This window comes from Protopterus annectens, chromosome 8.part0 (genome assembly GCF_019279795.1).
Source record: "Protopterus annectens isolate FY-2018-M chromosome 8.part0, PAN1.0, whole genome shotgun sequence".
NCBI classification, from domain to species: Eukaryota; Metazoa; Chordata; order Ceratodontiformes; family Protopteridae; genus Protopterus; species Protopterus annectens.
Genome location: NC_056741.1, coordinates 1573642710 through 1573662011, shown reverse-complemented (window position 1 = coordinate 1573662011; position 19302 = coordinate 1573642710).

Below are 19302 nucleotides of genomic sequence, written 5' to 3'. Positions count from 1 at the left end.
GGACAAATTTCAAATATCCATGTTATAAACTTAGACAACTGCTAGAATAAAAGATTTTGTGTTACCATGTACGTTCTGAAGAATAGGAAGTCTGAAATTCAAATGCTTGTTATTTTTAAACATTTAACCAGGAAACTAGTCTGACTTGGAACAAAAGACAATTCTCAGCAGAGCAGGGAGAACCTTGACATATCTTTGTAAGATGGGAAGACATGCAGACTCCACCTAGCCAAGAATCCAACCAGAGAACCTGTAGCTGTCAGGCAGCAATGCTACCAGTGCACCACTGCACTACAGACTTTGTAAGGAAAAATTAAGATACAGAAACCACAGATTTTATGAGGAACAGAACAAATATGAGGCAAAAATCTGCAAATATTTTTACAAATGGTGGTGGGTAGGGAATTCAGGTCCTTGCTACCTGCATCCAAGATACAGGGTTCAATCCTGAGTATCTCTACCCACCACCATGTGTTCTCTCTAGCCACCAGTATATAGCAACTGGGGCATTACACACACACACACACACACACACACACACACACACACACACACACACACACACACACACACACACACACATGCACACACTGTAAAAAATGTGTCCAGCTGTTTCACAAAGCAGCAGTACAATCCAAGTCATGAATGAAGCCTCCAGTCCAGCAGTACAATCAAAGACCAAGTCACGAACAAAGCTTGTACAGCAGGGAAATCCCTGGGAGAGCTCACCTCTCAGTCCTCCTTGGTTCTGCCTGCAGCTGAAGCAGTCTGGAGCTCCTCTGTTCTGTGTGGTTGTCACTGCACAGATTCCTGGGTATCTCTTCTTCTGTATCTGGACTGCTGGCAAAGGCAGTCTGAGTTCTCAATGTGTGTGCGGTGGAGTCAGGACTTGTGATTTTTTTCTTGTTTCACAGTTTTTTCTAGGTGGGGGGGTGCAGTCCTGCAGTCCTATAGCATGAGCCACCCCTGAGATTTGGTGACTTGAAAGATGAGTTAATAAAGGATAGGTTTGTGTGTGGTATTAATAGTGCTGCAGTGAGAAAGATTTTGTTTTGTGACAGTGATTTAATATTAAGCAAAGCTATAGAGATTTGCCAAATCCATGAGCTCACAGAAAGGCACACAAATATGCTTAATTGTGATAAGAGCATGGTTTCAGCATCCTGTAGAGCAAATGTAGACAACATGGCAAGCAGAAACAGGTCTAAGCACATGGCAGCAGCAACCCCTGTGGGTGTGGCAAGGAGAACTCAGAGCTTTCTAGCAAGTTCCAAGACTAGTTCACTAAAAGGATCATGTTCAGTACAGTATAAGAGTGAGTCAGCAAAACCCAAGTCAAATCTTATTGTTAACTGCTGTAACTGTGGAGCCAACCATGAGTCTAAAAGAGAGAAGTGCTTAGCATTTGGTCAACAATACCACAAGTGTAAAAAATGGAATCATTTTCAAAAGTTTTGTAAATCAAGAAAGTCTCATTCAGTTATTATGAAAGGTCACTTAAAAAAGCAGGTTGATCATTTACACAACCCTACTTGCTCTGTAGATGGTGTATTAGTGGTCGGTGAAAAGGTTAATGCAGTAGATTTGTTGGCAAAGAATGAAGTACTTTTGTACTGCCCTGATCAATGGTAAACCCACAGAGCTCAAAGTAGACACATGTTCAAAGTGCAATGTAATGTCAGCAAAAACATTTGTTAAAGTGAGGGTTGGTGAGCAACTTAATTTGGGCAATTGTGCAAAACTTGTTGTTTATGGAGGTGAAGAGATTCAAACTGAAGGCTCAGTAATGCTTTCATGCTATTCAGCTGGGAAAAGTTACAGCTTGCAGTTTTATGTAGTCCAAAGACCCATGCAGTCATTATTATGTCTCAGAGACAATTTGAGAGTGAAACTGCTTTCTTTTACTAAAGAAGTACATCAAGCAAGCATATGTCCCAGTTCCATTTTCAGTGATTCTATTTTCTCAGAGTATGCTGATGTGTTCGATGACAGGCTAGGCAAACTTCCAGTTGTGTACTCCATGAAGTTAGACCCAGAAGTCAATCTAGTGGTCAGACCAGCAAGGAGAGTCCCAATAGCTATGCGGGACAAAGTCAAGGTCCAGTTAGTCAAAATGGTGCAGCAAGGTGTGATTTGTCCAGTCACAGAACCAACTGAGTATCTTCCATGGTTGCTGCTCATAAGAAAGATTCAGATGAAATCAGAATATGCATTGACCCAACAGACTTGAACAAGGAATTAAAGAGACCTCATCATCCTATGAGTACAGTCAAGGAGATTGCAACCCTCATGCCGAATGCCACTGTTTTTTTCTGTCTTAGATGAAAAGAGGTCATTTTGGCAAGTGATGCTTGATCCCAAATCTTCACTGATGACTACATTCAATACCCCATTTGGTGGATACAGATTCCTCAGGATGCCTTTTGGAATAAATTCTATCAGTGAAGTTTTTCAGTGTGCAATGGATCAATTTTATTTCACGCTACCAGTGTGCAATAAAGGTTGATGATTTACTGGTTGGAGGTAATGGTGAAGCAGAGCATGACAGAAACCTCAGGAAAGTTCTGGACAGAGCGAGTGAAGTGAATTTGAAGCTTAATCCCCTGAAATGCAAATTCAGATGACCAGAAGTTACTTATGTAGGTCATTTATTTACCAGTACAGGCTTACGACCAGACCCTTCTAAGCAAGCAGCCATTTTAGAGATGCCATCTCCAGACAATGTCCAAGCCTTACAGCATTTTTTTAGTATGGTTAACTATTTGGGCAAATTTATCCCTGACTTTAGTGAGTTATCAGCACCTTTAAGAGAGCTGACATGCAAAAATGTTGCATGGTCATGGTTAGAACAACACCAGAGAGCATTTGATAACCTCAAACAGCAAATTGATAACCCACCTACATTAAGATACTATGACGTCCACAAACTAGTAATTCTTTCCTGTGATACTTCAAAGTTCGGTCTTGGTGCAGTTATTCTTCAAGAGGGCAAACCTGTTGCTTATGTATCTAGAACTGTCACCCAAACTGAGATGCAGAAAATGTAAAGGAACTTTTGGCAATTGTGTTTGCATGTTCAAAGTTCCACGATTATATTTATGGCAGAGCAATCCAGATAGAAACTGACCATCAACCTCTAGTTACTATTTTAAAGAAGCCTATGCATACTGCTCCAGCAAGACTACAAAGAATGATGCTTAAATTGAAAAAGTACAATTTCAGAATGGTCTATACAAAAGGTAAACTTCTTTATCTGGCTGATACCTTATCCAGATCACCCAGAAATGCTACGGAACAGCCTGATGCAGAGAATTTTGACTTTGATGTCATGGAAGTGCATAATTTTCATGAGACTAGATGAGCTGAGAGATCATACAAAGACTGATCCAATTTTGCAAAAGCTCAACCACTTCATCAATGTAGGATGGCCATCAAAGCAATCCTGTGTACCACCAGAAGTACATCCTTACTTTTCATACAGTGATGAGATGCTGATGGAAGATGGTATCATTTTTCAAAGGTCCAAAAGTTATTGTTCCTACTTTCTTACAGTGTTAAATCATTCAGATTTTGCATTGTGACCACCCAGGTTCTGATTCTACCAAAAGAAGGGTGAGAGGACTAGTATTCTGGCCTTCTCTAGTGAAAGACATTGACGATGTGCTTTCCTCTTGTTCAGTGTGTGCAACAGTACTAAGCCACATTTGCAAAAAGAGCCACTTCAGCTAAGCCGAATTCCTGAACTACCTTGGTCAACAGTAGCAACTGACATACCTGAGTGGAACAGTCAACATTACTTAGTGTTGGTAGACTCTTATTCGAAACTGGTTTGAGATCGAGTTGCTACTTAACCTAATGTCCAGTGCTGTTATTACTAAGATGAAACACCATTTTTCAGGCCATGGTAGTCCACACAGAGTTATTTCTGACAATGGTTCTCAGTTTCCCAGTCAATTGTTTCAGAGATTTGCTAAAGAGTGGGACTTTATCCATGTTACTAGCAGTCCTGTATATGCTCAGTCAGACAGCCTTGCTGAATGTGCAGTACAGAGTGAAAGCAATTACTAGAAAGGTCAAACTGCGACAATACCAATATCTTCTTGAATTTACTCAATCTCTGAAATATAGCTCGTGACAATTTACTTGGCTCGCCTACTCGGAGACTTACTCAAAGTTGTTCTGGTTTGCCTAGATATATCAGTTCTAATTTGTTGGTGCCTAATGGTAAAAACAACAAAGCAATCAAAGCCCAACCTTTTAAGAAGTGTTCTTCTCAGAAATCCAGTTATGATAAAACAAGCAGATTTCTTTGTCCATTAAAAAAAGGAGAGAGAGTGAGGATGCAAACAGCGAAAGGCTTTGATCAAATTGGTCAAGTGAGAGGTATATATACCAAGCCGAGATCTTACTTAGTGGAATCTGAGGGTACAGAGTACAAGAGAAACCGGAGACATCTTCTTGTATTAGAAATGATATTGCAGCATCGTACCTGTGATACAGAGTCTAGATCTTACAGCAACCCTGACAATGTTTGTGCTGAGGAACATGTAGCAGTATCCATTCTCATTCCTGATGTTGTCCCAGATGTCCCCAAAGTTGAACATTCATTGAACAGTCCCCGTTGCTAGATCCAATTCTGACTTTTATGTTACATGATCAGGTCATATTTCCAGACCTAGTGTAAAATACACAGCAACTTGGACATACTTGTTTTCTATGTGTCTAATTTTGTATGATTGCATGTCATATAATTCTGTATAACTGCATGTCACAAGATCATTTCTGTAAATTGCATGTCATTGAATACTATCATTTCATGTAAGGAATATTTCTCAAAGAGGGAGGATATAGATCAGAGCATATGTACCTTTAAGAAGCATTTCCAGATGTAGCATATGCATATAAAAGTGAATTGTAACACAGTAATGATCACTTTTTGTGATCTGTAATCATTTCCACTGTTGCTGTCATGAAGTAAAACTTACAAATGACATAAATCTAGCAATCAGTCAACGCTATTGTAACATGCACATCATACCTGTAGAGTCATCACCTATAACCCTATTTTCAAACATATTTTCTTATTGTTATAAGACAGCAGTATCCTAATGTATTTGACACATTTCTCAGCCACTGGTGAGTTAATATGGTGCAGAACAGCTTACTGATGACAATTCAGGGCAATTAACATGTGCTATATGCAAATTAGACTAATTTACATTCATCTCTATGATCACAGTATTACGCAAACATGTCCTGAGATGTATCGTCGAATTTCATTTTTTCGATGATCATGAATGCCAGACCAAAGTAGCACGACCTCACATGAGACTGATATGGATGCAATGAGGATGGCCCTGCACCTGTCCCGAGCTTGCCGTGGGAATGTATGAATAACTCCAGACTAACCAAAAATCAGAATATAGTTAAAAAAAAAAAACAAAAAACAAAATGGGAGTCATCTGAATGTCAACTTTGCAACAATCTGGAGTGTGTGTGTGTGTGTGTGTATAAATATATATATATATATATATATATATATATATATATATATATATATATATATATATATATATATATATATATATATATATATATATATATATATATATATATATATATATATATATATATAGTCTTTCGGCTTCGGTTAGGGTTCGCCACAGTGGAACTCCGGTCCACTAATGATTGGCAGTGGATTTTTACAGTGCTGAGTTGCCAGCCCGACCCCCAACCTTCAAAGAAGGCACACCCGTTCACACACGCACCTACCTGCATGTCTTTAAATGTCACTCGACTGTGGGGAGACCCCACACAGAAGGTGTTCCAGCCAAGAATCAAACGGGAGAACTTCTTGTTGTGAGGCGACAAAGCTAACTGCTACACCACCGCGGCCATTATACAACAATCTGGAGTGTAATCCCTACCATACAACATTGTGTATCACACCCTAGCACCTCAAGCAAATTATAACTTCCTAAAACTTAAAAATAACATACATAGTAACATTTATCCCCCCCCCAAAAAAACAAAACAAATTAAAAGAAAAATTTTGCTGCACTACGAGACATACATAACTTTTACCAAAAAGAATTACTAATGCAAATTATTAATCATATGTTTTTATTTTAAACAAGCATAGATGGGGAAAGGCAACTGATTTCCTTTAAGAAAAAAAATGATCACAAAGCAATTTTGGCTAAACAAACTAATTTTGCCAGTAATATCAATATCTGTTATAATGTCCCAGCTAGTAAAAAGGGTTTGGATAAGGTGATGTCACACCCTATATGGAATGGTTCGTACCCTTATTAATGCATCCCTAACCATACTTCCATCATACCCCACAGGGAGTGTTTCTAACCTTGATTAATATATCTCTGACCATAACATCACACCCAACAGGGAGTGAGTCTGACCTTGGTTATTAAATCCCTAACCACATCCAGTGGCAGTGATGACCATACTTACGTCACCCTCCACAGAGAGCAGTTCTGACCCTAATTAAAACATCTCTGACAATAATTACATCACAGCCCAGAAGGAGTGGTTCTGACTCTGACTAATGCATCCCTGACCATACTTAAATCACACCCCACAGGGAGTGGTTCTAACCCTGATTAACACATCCATGACCATTATTACATCACACCCCCCAGGGAGTGGATCTAACCCTGATTAATACACACCTGGCAGGGATGGTTTTAATTACAACACACCCCACATGGAGGTTCTAACCCTGATTAATACATCTCTGACAATACTTGCATCACACCATACAGGGAGTGGTTCTGACCCTGATTAATACATCCCTGACCATACTTACATTACATCACACAGGGAGAGTTCTGACCCTGATTAATACATTCCTGAGCATACTTACATCATGCCTCACAGGGAGGATTTTAATTAAAATCACCCCCCCCCCCAGGGAGCATTTAACCCTGATTAACACATCCTTCACCATATATACATCACATCCCACAGGGAGTGGTTCTGACACTGATTGATCCATCCCTGACCATATTTACATACAGCACACAGGAAGGTGTTCCAACCCTGGTTAATACATCACTGACCATACTTACATCATACCCCACAGGGAGTGTTTCTGACCCTGATTAATACATCCCAGATCTACTTACATCACACCCCAAAAGGGAGTGGTGCTGAAACTGATTAATATATCCCTGACCATATTTGCATCACACCATACATAGAGTGGTTCTGACCATGATTAATACATCCCTGACCATACTTACATCAAACCCCACAGGGAGTGGTTCTGCCCTGATTAATACTTCCCTGACCATATTTTCAACACACCCCACACGGAGTGGTTCTCACCCAGATTAATACATCCCTGACCATGCTTATATCACACCTCGCAGGGAGTGGTTCTGACCCTGATTACTACATCTCTGACCATACTTATATCACACCCCACAACAATGGTTCAGGCCCTAATTAACACACCCCAAACAATGCTTACATCACACCCCATAGGGACTGGGTCTAACAATGATTAATACATTTCAAACCACACTTATAGCACACCCCAAAGGGAGTGATTCTGAACCAGACTAATATATCCTGACCATACGTACATCACACCCCACAGGGAGTTGTTCTGACCATGGTTAATACATCTCTGATCATATTTACATCACACCCCACAGGGAGTGGTTCTGACCCTGATTAATATATACATGACCATACTTAAATAACACCCTGCAGGGAGGGTTACAACCTTGCTTAGTACATCCCTCACCATACTTACATCATACCCCAAAGGAAGAGTTTCTGGCCCTGATCAGTACGTCCCTGACCATACTTGCATACACCCCTCAGGGAGGGTTCTAACCCTCATTAATATAACTGAGCACACTTATATCACAGCCCACAGGAAAGGTTTTAACACTGATTAACACATCCCTGACCACAATTATATCACACCCAACAGGGAGTGGTTCTACACATCCCTGACCACAATTATATCACACCCAACAGGGAGTGGTTCTGACAATGATTAATACATCCCTGACCATTCTTACATCACACCCCACAGGGAGTGGTTCTGACCCTAATTAAAATATCCTTGACCATACTTACATCACACCCCAAAGGAAGTCGCTCTGATCATGATTAATACATCACTGACCATACATACATCACACTCCACAGACAGTGGGTCTGACCCTGATTAATACATCCCTGACCATGCTTACATCACTCCCCACAGGGAAGGTTCTAACCTGATTAATACATCCATTACCATAGTCACCTCACACCCCATAGGGAAGGTTTAAATTACATAATACCCCACAGGGACATTTCTAACCCTGATTAGTACATTCCTCACCATACTTCCATCTCACCTGACAGGGAGTGGTTCTGACCCTGATTAACACATCCCTGACCATACTTACATCCCAACCCACAGGGAGTGGTTATGACTCTGAATAAGCACATTCATGACCATGCTTATTTCACACCTCACAGTGATGGTTTTAATTACATGACACCTCACAGCGAGGGTTCTAACCCTGATTACTACATAAATTCATAGGTTGGTACTAGGCTATTGGCCCTAGGGCTTATACAGGCCTAGACATAACAATTCCCTGGATATTTCTTCCCACAATATTTACTTCCCTGGACCCCTGTCTAGCAGGGCAACTGACATGATCCCCGAGGTGAATTTTCTACCTCCCATCCAATCGTCAAGGTTCCTTTTGAAGAGGGCCAAGGAGGCACTCTGCTTGACATGTATGGGTAGTCTATTCCAGAGTTTGGGAAGTCTCTGGGTCAGGAACCTATCCCTCCAGCATGTTTTGTTCATTATGGTGACAAGGTTTAGATCCCTGGAGCATGTGGCTCTGAGGGATTGGATTTCTTTAAGTGGAGCATGTCCAACAGCTCAGGGTTTGACATGGCCTTGTATGTTAAGCAGAGATCGCTTCTGAGTAGACGATATGCCACAGAGTATAGCTGGAGTTTTTTAGATGGTCAGCATAGGGCATCTGCTTTAGGCCTGTGATTCTTTTACTGAGGTATTTCTGTGGCCTTTCAAGCTGTTGCAAATGTCTTGTGAGGTACATACCAAACAGGGCATTGTACTCTATAATGGGTCTAATGAGTGATGAGTACAGTGGGACAATGACCTCTTTTTTTTCTGGATGAAAAGCCCTTAGTGATGAGGTGTGCCACATAGAAGGATTTCCTGACTGTTGTGGCGATGTGGTTATCGAAGGTGAGACTACTGTCCACCTGTGTCCCCAAGTCTCTCATCACACTTTTGGTGTTTAGTGTACTGCCACCTATGTGGTAATTCATGGATACATGTTTTTCTCAAAGGGGATAACTGTACATTTCTTGGCATTAAGCTTGAGCCCATGGTTCTGGCACCAAGTATCTGTTTCTGTAAGGCCCTTTTATAGAATATCTACATCATTTGGGGATTCAAAAATGGCTCCCAGTTTGCAGTCATCTGCGAACTTTGTTGGCCAGAGTCCCTTAGTGTTTGCCTGTACTTCAGAGAAGTAGATGCCAAACAAGAGCAGTCCCAGGACTGAACCCTGAGGTACTCCACTTGTCACTTGTCTGGAGCTGGATTTGGAGTTGGCTACTTTTGCAGTCTGGATTTTGTCAGTAAGCCAGTTGGCAACCCATTGAGTGACATAGGGATTTATGCCCAGCTTAGTAAGTTTATCTATGATTCCATAGTGGGGGATGGTGTCAAAGGCCTTGGTGAGGTCCAGATAGGCTGTGTGGACCACCTTAACCTCATCCACAGCTCTGGAGACTGACTCAAAGAAGTCAATCAGGTTTAGGAGACAAGATCGGCCCTTCACGAACTCAAACTGGGTGGGGTCCAGTGTTTGAAGGTTGTCAATGTATTTGTTTATAAGTTCCATGATAATGTGTTCCATGCCCTTGCAGATCAGGCTTGTCAGACTGATGGGATGGTAGTTCCCCTTGTGGAGTGGGATAACTGTAGTTGTGCGCCACTCAGTGGGCAAGAAGCCTAAGGTGAGGCTATGATTAAACATGACAGTTAGGTGAGGTGCCAGTTAATTTTGTAGTTCATGTAGTACACAGCCTGGGATGTCAGCTGGTCCAATGGATGCTGTATTCTTAGCTTTGGACAGTGCGGTTTCTACCTGTGTGGCCGTGATTACCGGAATTTGGGAATCTTTTGGTATTGAGATGGGCCCTTTAGGGGGTGAGAGGGGGGTGAAGTTGGCACTAAATCAATCTGCCAGGATATTGGCAATATCCTTGGGATCAGTATATTTAATGACATTCTATTGTAGCTCAGAGCAGATCTGAGCATTGCCATTTAGTTTCTTGACATAACTATAGAATGCCTTGTGGTTGTCTTTGGAATCTTTGGCAATTTTATTTTCGTCACTAGCTTTGGAGGATTTTATGAGGGATCTCAGCTTCTTACTGAGGCTGGTAAAGGAGTTTTTTTGCATCCTGGGATTTTCCTCTTTTCTGCAACAGTTTCTTCTTTCTGTTGTATAGTTTGTTTATGGCAGGGGACCACTAGATTGGTTTCCTTTTTTTGGAGGAGTTTGTTTATGGCAGGGGACCACTAGATTGGTTTCCTTTTTTTGGAGGAGAGTGTCTTGGTTCTATTTGGGATGGCACGATTCATGCACAAGTGGATGTGCTCATACAGTGCATTAGTGTAGGATTCAGCAGTCGAACTTTCAGATCCCATCTGCATGGGTGTCATGAAGTTTGTCATTTTTGACTTGAGTAGCATGAAGTTGGCTTTGGAGAAGTTTTTTACAGGATTCCATACTGGGGGTGGGGGGGGATGTGGATGTCAAGGGTGATTTGCTTATGATCAGACCTGACCAATGAGGGGGGGGGCACTGGTGTGAAGCATCTATCTCCCATGTTGGTAATGACCAAGTCTAGGATATTGGAGCCCCTGGTGGGACAATAGATTAGTTCATCCAGGGCACTGGAATTTATGAATTCCAAGAACCGTTGGGAAGAGGTATTGGTACCCGAGTAGTTTTCCCGGTTAATTGCAGGGTAGTTGAAATCACCCAGTATTAGGGTGTTTGGATGTATCTTAATATTTTCCAGTATGTTTAGAAAGGTGTAGTTTGACTCTTGGGGCATGGTGGGGGATCTGTAGCAAGCTACAGTTTGGATTTCAGTCTTACCTAGTGTTAGTTGCACCTGGAGAATTTCAGATGCATTGTGTTGGGCAACTAGCCTGGAGGTGTGAATATCCTTGGTGAATATGGACACTCCTTCACCTTTAGTGTTTCGGTCTTGGTTTGGTGGCCGAAAAGTGTGGTAAGAGTTGTAGCCTGAGGTGCTCTCTGGAGCCTTGACCCAGGTCTCAGTTACTGCACAGATATCGATGTCCTCTATTTTTAGGAGTGCCTCAAGAGAGTGCATTTTGAGGTTTAGACTTCTAGCATTGAGTAGCATTAACTTCAGATTTTGCATGTTTGTATCTGTTATGGTGGTGGTTTTGTCCTTTGAACCTTGCCTAAAAAAAGCACTATAGGGGTGGCAAGACCTTTAGCCAGTAACCTGAATCCCATGGGGTGACAGGTGCAGACCATCTCTGGCAAAGCATAGTAGTTTGTTGATCATGTCTTCCCAGGCAGACAGATACAGATCCCTCACCATACTTACATCACACCCCACAGGAAATGGTTCTGACCCTGATTATTAATCCCTGACCATACTTACATACACCCCACAGGGAGGGTCCCAACCCTGGTTAATATATCATTCACCATACTTACATCACACGAACAAGGAGGGCTCCAACCCTGACTAACACAACCCTGACCATAGCTACATCACACACCACAGGGAGGGATTCTAACCCTGATTAAAACATCTCTGACAATACTTACATCACACCCTACAGACAGTGGCTTTGACCCTGATTAATACATCCTTGACTATACTTAAACCACAACCCACAGAAAGTGGTTCTAAACCTGATTAGTACATCTCTGATCAGACTTACATCACACCCCAAAGGGAGTGGCTCTGACTCTGATTAATATATCCTTAACCATACATATGTCACATCCCAGAGGCAGTGGTTCTGACATGATTAACACACCCCTGACCATTCTTTTATTACACCCCAAAGGCAGTGGCTCTGACCCTGACTAATACATCACTGTCCATACATACATCAAACTGCACAAGCAGTGCTTCTGACCCTGGTTAAAGCATCCCTGACCATACTTACATTACCCCCCACAGGGAATGGTTCTAACTCTGATTAATACATCCTTGACCATACTTACATCACTCCCCAGAGGGAGTGGATCTAACCCAGAATAATACATCCAAGACTGTACTTAAATCACACCCCAAAGGGACTGGTTCTAACCCTGAGTAATACATCTCTGAACTACTTACATCACACCCCCACAGGGAGGTTTCTAACCCTGATTAGTACATTCATCTCCATACTTCCATCTCACCCCACAAGGAGTGGTTGTGATCATTATTAATTCATCTCTGAAAATACTTGCATCACACCCCACAGGAATTGGTTCTGACCCTGATTAACACATTTCTGATCATACTTACATTGCACCCCACAGGGAGTGGCTATGACCCTGATTAACACATCCATGACAATACTTACCTCACACCCCACAGGGACTGTTTATTACATCACACCCAACAGGGAGTGGTTCTGACCCTGATTAATACATCCATGATCATACTTACAGCACACCCTACAGGGAGGTTTCTAATCCGGATTAATACATCCCTGACCATACTAACACCACAACCCACAGGGAGTGGGTCTAACCCTGATTAATACATATCTGAATGGACTTGTATCACTCCCCAAAGGGAGTGGCTCTGACCCTGATTAATACATCCTTGACCATACATATATCACAGTCCACAGACAGCGGTTCTTACCCTAATTAAAACATCCCTGACCATACTTACATCACACCACAAAGAGAGTGGCTCTGACCCTATACTTACATCACACCACTAAGGGAGTGGGTCTAACCCTGATTAATACATCCCTGACCGTACATACATCCCACTCTACAGATTGTGTTTCTGACCCTGATTAAAACATCCCTGTCAATACTTTCATCACACTCCAAAGTGAGTGGTTCTGATCATAATTAATACATCCAGGACCATGCTAACATCACACCCCTCAGGGAGTAATTCTGACCCTGATTAATATGTCCCTGACCTACTTACATCACACACAAACGGAGTGGTGCTGACCCTGATTAATACATCCCTGTCAATATTTACTTCACATTCCAAAGTTAGTAGTTCTGACCATGATTAATACATACCAGACAATACTCACATTATACCCCAAAAGCAGTGGTTCTATCACTGATTAATAGATTCATGACCACAGTTACATCACAACACACAGGGATGGTTTTAATTGCATCACACCCCACAAAGAGGTTTCTCACACTGATTAGTACATTCCTCACCATACTTCCATCTCACCACACAGGTAGTGGTCTTGACCTTATTAATACATCTCTGAAAATACTTGCATCACACCCCATAGGAAGTGGGTCTGACCCTGTTTAACATGTCCCAGACCATACTTACATCACACCCCACAGGGAGTGGTTATGACCCTGATTAATACATCCATGACCATACTTACATCACACACCACAGGGAGGGTTCTAACCCTGATCAATACATCCCTCACCATATTTACATCACATCCCACAGGGAATGGTTCTGACCTTGATTAATACATCCCTGACCATACTTACATCACACCCCACAGACAGTGGTTCTGACTTTGATTAAAACATCCCTGACCATAGTTACATCACACACCACAGGGAGTGCTTCTGACCCTGATTAAAACATCCCTGTCAATACTTACATCACACTCCAAAGTTAGGGGCTCTGACCATGATTAATACATCCCAGACCATACTTACATCATAGCCCACAGGGAATGGTTCTGACGCTAATTAGTGCATCCCTGACCATACTTACATCATACCCTGCTGGCAGTGGTTCTGACCTTGATTAACACATCCATAACCATACTTACATCACATCCCACAGGGAGGGTTTATTTCATTACACCCTACAGGGAGTGGTTCTGACCCTGATTAATACATCCCTGCTCATACTTACAGCACACCCTACAAGGAGGTTTCTAACCCTGATTAATACATCCCTGACCATACTAACACCACAACCCACAGGGAGTGGGTCTAACCCTGATTAATACATCTCTGAATGGACTTACATCACTTCCCAAAGGGAGTGGCTCTGACCCTGATTAATACATCCCTGACAATACGTACATCACAGTCCACAGATAGTGGTTCTGAGCACCCTCACGATACTTGCATCACACCCCACAGGGAATGTTTCTGACCCTGATTAATACATCCTTGACCTACTTACCTCACACCCCAAAGTGAGTGGTGCTAACCCTGATTAATACATCCATGACCATACTTACATACACCCCATAGGGAGTGTTCCAACCCTGATTAATAATATATCATTGACCATACTTGCACCACACCCCACAGGGAGGGTTCCAACCTTGGCTAACTCATCTCTGACCATATTTTCATCACACCTCACAAGGAGGGTTTGTAACCCTGATTAATACATCTCTGACAATACTTACATCACACCCCACAAGAAGTGGTTTTGACCCTGATTAGTACATACCTCACTTACTTACATCACACCCTACAGGGTGTTTTTCTGCCCATGATTTATACATCAGTGTCCATACTTACATCACAGCCCACAGGAAGTGGTGTTGACCCTGATTAATACATCCCTGACCATACTTACAACACAATGAATTGGGAATGGTTATGTCCCTGATTAATACATCCATGACCATGCTTACATCACACTCCACATGGAAAGTTTTAATTACATCACACCCCACAGTGATTGTTGGAACCCTGATTCATACATCCCTGACCATACTTACATACACTCCACAAGGAGCATTCCAACCCTGATTAATATATCATTGACCATACTTACATCGCTCCCCACAGGGAGGGTTCCAACCATAACACATCCCTGACCATACGTATGTCACACTCTACAGGGATGGCAACTAACCCTGATTAATACATCATTAACAATACTTACATCACTCCAAAAAGGGAGTGGCTCTGACTCTGATTAGTACATCACTGAACATACATACATCACACACTACAGACAGTGGTTCTAACCCTAATTAAAACATCCCTGACCATACTTACATCACAACCCACAGGGAGTGGTTCTAACCCAGAATAATACATCTCAGAAAGTACTTAAATCACACACCACAGGAACTGGTTCAATCCCTGATTAATGCATCTCTGACCTACTAATGTCACACCCCACAGGGAGTGGTTCCGACACTGGTTAACACATCTATGACCATAGTTACATCACACCCCACAGGGGAGGATTTAATTACATCACACTCCACAGGGAGGATTCTAACCCTGATTACTACATTCCTCACCATACTTCCTTCTCACCCCACAGGGAGTGGTTCTGATAATTATTAATACATCTCTGAAAATACTTGCATCACTCTCCACAGGAAGTGGTTCTGACTCTGATTAACACAACTCTGACCACATTTACATCACACCCCACAGGGAGTGGTTATCATCCTGATTAACACATCCATGACCATACTTACATTACACCCCACAGGGAGGGTTTCAATTATATCACACCCCACACCGAGGGTTCTAACCTTGGTCAATACATCCCTCACCATACTTACATCACACCACACAGGAAAATGTTCTGACTCTGATTAATACATCCCAGACCATACTTACACCCCACAGGGAGGGTTCCAATCCTGATTAATATATCATTGACCATACTTACATCACACCTCAGAAGGAGGGTTCCCAACCCTGACTAACAAATCCCTGACCATACTTACATCACACCACAAAGGGAGTGGTTATCACCCTGATTAACACATCCATGACCATACTTACATCACACCTCACAGGGAGGGTTTCAATTATATCACACCCCACACCGAGGGTTCTAACCCTGATTAATTCATCCCTCACCATACTTACATCACACCACATAGGAAATGGTTCTGACCCTGATTAATACATCCCTGACCATACTTACTTACACCCCATAGGGAGAGGGTTCTGACCCTGATTAATACATCCCTGCCATACTTACAGCACACCCCACAGAGAGGGTTCTAACCCTGATTAATAAATCCCTGACAGTACTAACACCCCACCCCACAGGGAGTGGTTCTAGCCCCGATTAAAGCATCTCTGACAGGAATTACATCACTCCCCAAAGGGAGTGGCTCTGACCCTGATTAATACATCCCTGACCATACATATATCACACTCCACAGACAGTGGTTCTGATCCTGATTAAAACATCCCTGACCATAGTTACATCACACCCCACAGGGAGTGCTTCTGACCCTGATTAAAACATCCCTGTCAATACTTACATCACCCCCAAAGTTAGTGGTTCTGACCATGATTAATACATCCCAAACAATACTTACATAGCACCCCACAGGGACTGGTTCTAAACCTGATTAATACATCTTAGACCACACATACAACACACTCCAAAGGGAGTGATTCTGACCCAGAATAATACATCCCTGACCATATTTACATCACACCCCTCAGGGAGTGGTTCTCATACTGATTAATACATCTCTGATCATACTTACATCAAACACTACTGGCACTGGTTCTCATCCTGATTAATACATCCATGGCCATGCTTACATCACAGCTCACGGGGAGGGATTTAACTATGTCATACCCCACAGGGAGGGTTCTAACCTTGATTACTACGTCCCTCACCATATTTATGTCAAACCCAAAAGGGAGTGTTTCTGATCCTGATTAGTACATCCCTGATGATACTTACATACACACCACAGAGAGGGTTCTAACCCCCATTAATATCTCACTGAGCATACTTACATAACACCCCACAGGGAAGGTTCTAGCTCTGACTAATACATCCCTAACCATACCTACATCACACCCCTTAGGGCATGGTTCTGATCCTGATTAATACATCGCTGACCATGCTTACACCACATTGAACAGGGAGTGGTTCTCACCTGATTAATATGTCTATGCCTATACTTAGATCACATCCCAAAGGGAGAGTTATAATTTTGTTCCACCCCACAGTGATTATTCTAACTCTGATTAACATATCCTTCGCCATGCTTACATCATACCCACAGGGAGCGGTTCTGACCCTGATTAAGACATCCCTAACCATACTTACATCACACCTCAAATGGGGTGTCTCTGACTGCAACTAATACATCCCTGATCATACTTACATCACTCCCCACAGGCAGTGGTTTTGAGCCTAACTAAAATATTTCTAACTATACTTACATCACACCCCACAGGGAGCGGTTCTGACCCTGATTAATACATCCCAGACCATACTTACATTGCACCCCCAGAGACTGGTTATTACATCTCTGACCACACTTACAACACACCCCGAAGGGAGTGATTCTCATGGTGATTATTAAATCTCTGACAATACCTAAATCTCACTCCACAGGGAGTGGTTCTAAACCTGATTAACACATCTCTGATCTACTTACGTCACACCCAACAGGGGGTGGTTCTGACACTGATTAATAGATCCATGACCCTAGTTACATCACATGCCAAAAGATGTTTTTAATTACATCACACCCCACAAGAAGGTTTCTAACCCTGATTATTACATTCCTCACCATACTTCCATCTCATTGCACATGGAGTGGTTCTGACTCTTATTAATACATCTCTGAAAATACTTGCATCACACCCCACAGGAACTGGTTCTGATCCTGATTAATACATCCATGACCATACTTAAATCACACCTCACTTTGAGGGTTCTAACCCTGATGAATGCATCCCTTACCATACTTACATAAAACCCCACAGGGAATGATTCTGACCCTGATTAATACATCCCTGGCCATACTCACATAAACCCTAGAGGGAGGACTCCAACCCTGATTAATATTTCATTGACCATACTTACATCACAACCCACAGGGAGGGTTCCCAGCCCTGACAAACACATCCTTGACCATACTTACATCACACCCAATATGGAGGAATTCTACCCTGATCAATACATCTCTAACAATGCTTACATCACACCTCACAGGGAGTGGTTCTGAACCTGATTAATATCTCACTGACCATACTTACATCACGTCAAACTGGGAGTGGTTCTCACCCAGATTAATACATCCAGGACAATACTTACATCACTCCCTGCAGGGAGGTTTTTAATTAAGTTACAACCCACAGCGTGCGTTCTCACCCTGATTAACACATCCCTCACCAAACTTAAATAACACCACACAGGGAGTGGTTATGAAACTGACTAATACATCCCTGACCATATCTGCATACAGTCCACAGGGAGGGTTCCAACTCTGATTAATACATCACTGTCCATACTTGCATCACACTCCACAGGGAAGTTTCTAACCTAATTAAAGTTTCTAACCTAATTAATACATCCATGACCTTGCTTACATCACACCCCACAGGGAGGGGTTCTAATCCTGATTAATACTTCTCTGTCAATACTTATTTCACACCCCTTAGAGAGTGGTTCTGGCCATGATTAGTATATCTCTGACCATATTTATATCACACCCATCAGGAGTGGTTCTGACTATGATTAATACACCCTCACCATACTTGCATCACACCCCACAGAGAGTGTTTCTGACCCTGACTAATAAATCTCTGACCTACTTACATCACACCCCAAAGGGAGAGGTTCTGTCCCTAATTAATACACATGGAACATATTTACTTCAAACTCCGCAGGGACTGGTTATACCCCTGATTAGTGCATCTCTGATGATACTTACAGCACACCTGAAAGTGAGTGATTCTGACCCAGATTAATATACACCTGACCATACTTACATCACATGCCACAAGGAGCTGTTTGGACCCTGATTAATACATCTCTGACCTACTTACATCACACTCCAAATAGAGTGGTGTTGACCCTGATTAATACATCCAAGACCTGACTTACATAACACCCCACAGTTAGTGGTTCTGACCCTGATTAAAACATCACTGAACATACTTACATCACACCCTAAAGTGAGCAGTTCTGACCTTGATTAATACATCCCTTACCATACTTACATCACTCCCCACAGGCAGTGCTTCTGACCCTATTTAATCTATCCCTTGCCATACTTACCCTGCATCTCACAGGGAGTGGTTCTAA